The following is a 7,830-nucleotide window of genomic DNA, read 5'->3' as shown; positions in this document are numbered from 1 at the left end:
CTGGGCTGCTCGCAGCAGGTAGCAGGGAGGCTGCAAACATATGCACTGAGGTAGGCTGAGCCCTGGCTCAACTCATTATTGGCAGCAGCTGCACATGCATCTCTGGGTTTACAGTGGGGGAGGGACCACTGTTGCACAGCCCCAGCCTCTTCCCTGCCATGTACTTTTAAGCATTTGTGCAGCTGCTGTCAGTGTCGGGGCTCCAGAGCCCAATGCATCTGTTTGCAACCTCTTGGCTACCTTCCACATCTGGAGAGAGCTCTGGGAAGTTGCTGCCCGCCATGGAGCCCAGGCTGCTTGCAGCAGAGTGTACAGCCTTCCAACCTCCTGCTGCAAGTGGCCTGGGCTCCATGGCCAGCAGCAGCTGCCCAGAGCCTGGGCTGCCTGTAGTGTGCCAAGCAAAATGGCTTTGCATGCCATGGTCTGGCATGCATGCCAGGGGTTGCTGATCCCTGGAATAGATGGTTCTACAGATAACCCTTTTTTCTATAAATTTTGCATAAGAAAGCAAACCTACTGATGTCCAAAACTAAAATCCTTCATCTCTGTTTTGTATTTTTTAGTCTTTGGTCTAGAATGACTTCAATGGATACATGTTTATTTTTCTTTAAACATTATTTTAACAAGTTAAAACATTGTCAAACATGGAGGTGATTTGTCTGATTAAAGATTAAGACACTGTTATTTCTTCCCAACTGAATGTACAGAAAGCCTTTACATTATTTTGGACACCTGGAGGCATAAAGAAAATTAATCCCCATTGCATTTTCGTACTGGAATGCATACAGCATGTTAGTAACATAATAATATTGGTAATGTTTAAATCAGAATCTGAATTTCCAGCACAATGTAAATGCAGCTATTAACACCATGTTATATACCCTTATAAAAGGGGGCATGTGTGCATGTGTGTGACCCCACAGATGTTATGCTTAAAATGTGATTAATACTTAACAAGCCACAAAATTATTACACAAAATATATGTAATAATTTTGTGGCTTGTTCCCATCCTGCCTTAAATTTAATGTGTGGCTGGTGTGTTCTGAGCCATCAGCTGATGGGTGCTCCCAGCCTGGGGAGCACACAACAGCCCTTCAAGATTTGGGTGTGCTCCTGGGGTAGGAGTGCTGATCAGCCAATCAGCCTTCAAGGCTCCAGTGTGCTCCCAAGGCTGGGAGTGCGGAGCTCACTGAAGCCCTTCGAGGCTGATTGGCTGATCAGTACTCTTAGCCCCTGATGCGCACCAGCCACACATTCAGTAAAGGAAATTTCATGGCATGGCATGAAGGCACAATTGATGGGACTGGGGATCTACCTTTAATTGCAAATCTATCAGCAGCTTGTGTTTTTATTTTTTACCTTGGGTTTTCAGGTGGTTTAACATAAGAAAATTAAAACTAATTGCCTCCATCTGGCCTCATACAGGCACTCTCGGGTGGCCTTCAAGTGTTCACTCGACTCCGGCCGAGGGGTATGTTCCTGAAACTGAGATATTAGGTCACGCTCCACCCTGAGGGAAGCCCGGCACTCGCCTGCCACGACTTGGTCTTCTCCTTTTCAGTGGTGGGGGCGCTCCTTCCTAGGGTTTCCTGCTGTTCCGGATACTACCTGCTGGAGATGTCATGGGGCTCCACCTCCCCTACACCCCAGCCATGTGCCAGCCCTCCGGATTGTTGGCTGGTGGGTCGTCACCCTGTTCCCCGATTTGCCTATCTCGGACGGCCGAGAGGCGTATGATTGTCCCCGCCTTAGTGCCTGACCTTCCTCCAAAGCTCCTATCAATTCTTCCCAGATCTTCCGTTGTGACCCTGGACCCGTGGAGGGTCTTCCTTTAGTCATAACTCCAGGTCCCTCCAAAATCAAAGTGGGACAAAAGGAAAAAGAAAATAATGAAAGAATCTGGGTGTGAGCTTCTGCCCACCCCACTCACGGGTCCGATGTCCGTGATCCTCTTCAATCCCTCGACGTCGTCCCTTCTCCCCAGTGTGGGTGAGACCCTTTCAGAGGGTCTCTGTGCCGCCCCTACCAGGGCTGCAGGTCTTCCTGGGATGTTGGCTGGAGAGCAACTTCACGCCCCAACGTCCCTTCTGTCTCCTCCGCCATCCCTTCACCGCCAGCTTTTGAATCCGCTGGGTGGCAGGTCTTTGTGATGTCATCCGCTGGCACCGCCACCAGCCAGCAATAAAAGCGGCCCACGAACCGCACCGGCGGCCCTTCTCGGTGTGGCTCTCCCTTCCCTGCAGGAATTAAGTACACCCTCTTCTCAGGGCTCTTTCTTTCTTTCCTTGGACAGGTTGCCCCTGCCTCAGGTCCCACCGCGGGAGGCCGCTCTAGCACCTCTGTTTTTATTTCCCCGGGACACTAATATTAAAATTAGGCACATTTATTTCACTCAGTCTCCTTTTGGAAGGCTGCTCCAAAATTTGACTCTTTGGGTAAGAGTAAATTAGGTTTCTAACCAAAACCTGTTCAAGTCCAGTTTCTTTCTATGCCAACATTTGTCTTTTGTAGCCTCTTAAAATAGCTCTTCTCCCTTCTTGGTGGGTTTTTTTCCCAATATGTTTATTGAAAACAGTTGTGTCACCCCTTTCAGCCCCCATTTTGTTAAACAAGGTACAGTCTTTTAGGGTGAATCAAGACAGTGAAGTGCTAGTTAGCTCTGATACCAAAAACAGAAGCAGCATAAATGTATTATAGTATAGACGCATACCCTTGTGTGGTGTTCTATATAGACATACTTTGTCTTATAATGAGATGGGCTGTCATTTCCCCTGTTCATACTAGTAGCCTTTCTTGGTACATTTTCCAGTTTGAATTTAACTTTTTTTAGGGAAAAAATAACAAGAACTGTAATGGTGTTCCTGATGGAGTCCCCTCAATGTTAATATTCTTCTGGAGATACATCTCCTGATACATTCTCCTGCCTTTTTCAAAGCTGTGCAAATGGAAGAAGCTTCAGTAGAAAAAGGTTTTATTTTACCCCTTAAAACGTAAGAACCTGGGGTAGAATACCACCTGAAATGTAATAGGGTTTTTCTTGGGTGGGGGGTAGTTTCATTATTTTCAACTCACTACTTCCAGCAGATACTTTATTTTAATTATAAATTAATTGTTTCCTCAGAATGCGTGGTTGCTTTGTTGTTTAACATCTGACTCATAAAAAATACAAACTGACCCATGCCTTCAAGATAAACCGGTAAGTGAGAACAGTGGGGAAATGCCATGTTAACAGGTAAATCCATTTAAATATATGAACAAAAGGTCAGTATCTGCTTGATAGAAAAATCGTGATGGGCAAATGTATTTCCAAGCTGAGAGTGGCATGAAAAGTCAAGTTATTAATGTTGGAGACAATCCAAACAACGGAGGAGTGGGAACGCAAAGAGCAAGTGGAAAACAAATGTTTTTGCTGTTGCCACACAGATTTGTTTACCTGACACTTTTGGACTTCTCACCCCTCTTTTGGTAGAGACTGGCCCTTTTCATGCCACTCTTAAGCTTGGAAATGCATGTTTTTCCAAGAGTGAAGGCTGGCTTCCGACAGACTAAATATTTATTTTTTAAATCATCTACTGAAGATGATATTATGGTTTCCTGATGATGGGAGTGCACATCTGCAGATCTTAGGCCTATACACACTAAATGTGTTTGAGCTACATATAGTACCAAGAACATTCATGACAGTGGTCTAGTGAGGTGACAGTGAGCAAATTACAATCTTGAGTATTTCATATTTAAACTCATTTCAGTAAGAGCTTAAGCTTAAATCAGAGGACAAAATTCTGGCCTCATTGAAGTCTGTAGTAAAACTCCTGTTAACCTGAAACGGGGCCAAGATTTCACATACTATTTAGAAAATAGGTGCAAATAATTGATGTTCCTTTAAGAAAAGAAAAGAACCTTTTCTTTGTTCTGAGCCCATAAGTGTATTAATGAATGAGAATAATAAACATTAACTCTGTGTAGTCCTTGGTGGAGTATGGATTAATACAACCATTGACCAGCACGTATAGTAATTGTAAAGAGGCCTGTTAACAGCATGAACCAAAGAAAGCCTCAGTAACAGCCTGAGCAATAGACCTCGATGGCTGGAAAATAGACTTTACATGGGCTAAGCAGAAATGTTGGAAAAACTAGGCATATTTTGAGCAGTTCAGAAGGTCAACAGATGGAAAACAATGGATAAAATGGGCCCAAGACATCAAAACAGAGATCAGAGTGACCTGGTAAGCACATTTCCCTATCTGATGAGAAGGTCGCAATATCTGGTGCGATGTCAGGTGAGAACCAGATGCGAATGATGTCACTTAAAGATGTTTCCATATTTTATGAGAACTATGACGTGTGCTGTAAGCATGGCATTGTTTGGATCGATATATAAATGGGGCTTGGAAACCCTAAATTCTTTGCACTGAGGCTGTGTTTTATGCTGCTTGCAGATGATCAGGCTAGTGCTGTGCCTGAATGGGGCATGATGTTAATGCCTAGGCTTGTTTGTGATCAGTAAACATGGAAGAGTCCTATGTTACTGAGAATCGAAGCCTGTGATCTCTCTTTTACAATTAATGAAGTTGTTAGAACTAGTAGTAATATAAACAGTATTTTGACAGGGTGCACATGGGCCATTCAAGCTGAGGGAGCCTGATGTGACTGGTACTATATCATCCCTGACCACACCTGATCGAGTGTGACACACTAATATGTCCATGAGTAGAAAGAATACTTTCACAGTTTTTGTAAAACATATTGAGAACCTATCAGGTCTAAACTGCCTTAGTATTTGCCAACTGAGGATAAACCAACAATTGTACTTTGCATTTGCTACCCAAAGGGAAAGGAAAAGATATCAAAGAATTAAAAATAGCATTTCCTTTAGGCTTAAAAAGTTTGGGGTTGGGTAAACATTCCCTTTTGAATTTCATTGAAAAATTCCTGGACTCTGGGACTTTTTCTGATGACTTGCTATTTCCATTTTTCTCATGTGAATTTTCACCTTGTAAAATGTATAATTTCAGTGATTGAAACTTCATATTTGTGTTACCTCTGTGATAAGTGGCCAAAAATTCTATAATCCAGATGCATTAATCGTTAATGGAAAAGTACAGTCATTGAAGAATTAGTCCTGGCTCTTTCATCCAAAGATGGAACACTGAAGGCCAGATCTTATTCCACCTACTAGGCATCTAAGTAGCACTTTTGGGTGTAAATATCTAGGAGTCATCCTATTCTATCCTGAAAAACCATCAGAGTACAGTGTGGGTGGGTCCTTTCCTCCTCTCCACCTTTTGTAGCTTCCTTTTAAGGACAGGATGAAGGTTCATTAGATTTTCAAAGATCCAGGTAATGTGGATTACACTTAAATGCTGAATAGTTAAACTAGGAACTGGCCCTTCATGTTGAGTTATCCAGCCTATCCATGTCCTTATGGTAGAGACACGTGTGTGTTTGTGGTAGGATGGGGTGGAGGATCAACTCCATGTATTGTATTCTAAAGTTAACTCTTTCATTCCCATCAACTTGCCAGCTTCACTCTCAGTTGAAGATGGCCTTGTGGTATATCTATAACATAGTCTACTGGATTCCAGTTCAGCCTTCAAGAAATCATTGTATAAGAAAAATAGTAAAATCCAACAATAAAATGTTATTTTCTCCTTCTTCTTTTGAGTGACTTCCGTAATTATCTCAAAAAATGAAAAGAAAAAAGGTCTTGGATCCATCCATGTTTTTTGTCTGGATAAATCAAGTGTATAAGGTGTGTGTTTGCATATCTGTTTCTTTCAATAGAGGAATATCCTGTAGTAACAGGAAAAGTTTTGGGCAGTGAAAAAGAGGAATAGAAATCTAGAGAAATAAACTCTCATGAAGAGCTCATAATGTTGTTGTAACAAATTTATTTGCCATTCACGCGAACTTAATTTGATGAAATACCCAGACAAATGTATTTCAGAGTAGAGACAGGACTTCCTGCAAAGAACTGAAGTGTGTTGCCACAGCTTTGAAACAGGACTGTGTATCAGCTTTACAAAGCTGATGACAAAGAGCCAATAAAACCCAGAGGTTTTTATTTATTGTATTGCCAGAACAGACTGTAATTTTCTGAAAATGAAGAGGATGGTCTTATAGCAGTGGTTAAATAAACTGGCTCCAGAGAAAGCCTAGAATGACAAAAATTAAAAAGCCAAAGAATAGGTTCTTTGTGGTGAACAAAACCACAGTTAACATACTTCTTAGTGGCTGTTTGAATTCCCTCTCTCTCAGGAGTTGGCTCTTTCTCCGTCTGCAGTACAATTTTAACTCCTACCAAACAGTGGCTAACTCATTTCCCTTTCCTCTGTCTAACATCAAAGAAATACCACTTTATGGGCTTGTAAGCCCTTGTTGGAAGAGCAGGCTGGATGAGAGATGACAGTTGCCGTGACTTCCAGTTCTGCGAGTTGTGGGAGATTCTTCATGGGTTGGAAAACCAGAGAAAGAAAACTAATGAGTGAGATTCTTATTTAGTTAAATGTAAGCATAACAAAATTGTATTGTGAGATGAAGGGCCCCCTTTTCCTCAGTACCACTATTTCTTTTTTATCTGATTACTTCAATTTTGCTTTATTTCTTAGAAAATTATAATGTGATCTTTTGAATCTGAAATGACACAATATTTGAATTTGCTCCTTTTATTTACTGTTAGATGAAACCAATACTTAAGCCCTTACTAAGGTCATCTCAGTGTTTGTTTGTGCAACTTGTGGAACAGCATAAAGAATTTCTATGATAATCTGAATATTCTTTAAAGAGCATTAAGATTTTTGTCAAATATTCTGTTTAAAGGCTCTTTGTCCAAGGGGATATGCCCTTCTTCCTCTCCCCCTGCCCCCCTGCATCATGAAGGCTTGGACTACAACAGTGGGAGCCAATGTCTTTGGCAGGCATGCCATGAATTAGCCCTGCACCTCCCCCAGTGCCACTGCAGTCCCCTTTCCCTGCCAGATCAGCTGCTCTGCTTTCTGGTTCCTGTGCTGTGTTCCCTAACTTAATATTTCTTAACCTTTTCTGTACCAGGACCCATTTGTAAAAATTGATGGCCAGTCCCAACCCAGTGCCCCTTGCTCCTGACCCAGTGCCCCTTGCCTCCAACCCCCAAGCAGCCAGGAAGGGTACTCTGCCAACCTGCAAGGGAAGACCCACGGTTTCCCACGGTTTTCCGCTTGAAAGGAGAATCCATTTTTAAAGTTTGTTAAAAAAGCCAAAGAAATGTCCCTTTTCTAATCTGCCACGTGCCACACACAGAGGCCACTTGTACCACTTGTGAAACACAACTTGCAGGTTGACCACCCTGGGACTACAACACATGCAACAGTTTCAGCCAGTAGTGAGCCCTTTTGACAATGGACTAGGGCAATGATCCTTGCAGGATGCTGTGGGGCTTCCTGCCTCACCTTAGTCTTTTAGTGGGGTTGGGGGCAGCTGTGGTTGAATTTGTTCTTTTCTGACATGTTCAAGGGAAAGTAGTTAGAGAAGTCTGAGGCATTAGAGGTGAAATATTGGTTCCATGTAAGTCAGTTGAGTTCTCCCATTTAGTTGTGTGGAGCTAGAGTTTCACTCATGATGTGCAGAATAGACAGGTCTGTTTGTGTGGGAGCAATGAGGCTAGCTTTCAAAATGGTGAGACAAAGAAGAGTGAAAGTGCTTCTCTTCAAAATAAGACAGTGTAAAAATATTTAGTTAAACCATTACTGTTCAAATGTGCCCTCACACAGGATTAACGAGTGGTCAATGAGTCTGCCTTTATTCTGTTTTTATTAATCGGGATGATGTCAACAGCATGAGACCCCTATGTA

The 7,830-nt window shown here is 42.4% G+C and overlaps 1 protein-coding gene across 1 annotated transcript in view; it reads left to right on the top strand.

Annotated features, from left to right (window-relative positions):
- Positions 1-3,167: 3,167 nt before the first annotated feature.
- LHFPL2 (LHFPL tetraspan subfamily member 2) overlaps positions 3,168-7,830 on the top strand; it is a 105,239-nt gene continuing 100,576 nt past the window's right edge. The window contains exon 1 of the mRNA XM_006021412.3: positions 3,168-3,197. The gene's annotated coding sequence lies outside the window, so the exon portion shown is untranslated. The remainder of the gene's footprint in view (positions 3,198-7,830) is intronic.

Source organism: Alligator sinensis, unplaced genomic scaffold (assembly GCF_000455745.1).
Source record: "Alligator sinensis unplaced genomic scaffold, ASM45574v1 scaffold159_2, whole genome shotgun sequence".
NCBI lineage: Eukaryota > Metazoa > Chordata > Crocodylia > Alligatoridae > Alligator > Alligator sinensis.
The sequence above is the reverse complement of the archived record's forward strand: the minus strand, read 5'-3'. Positions and strand labels throughout refer to the sequence as shown.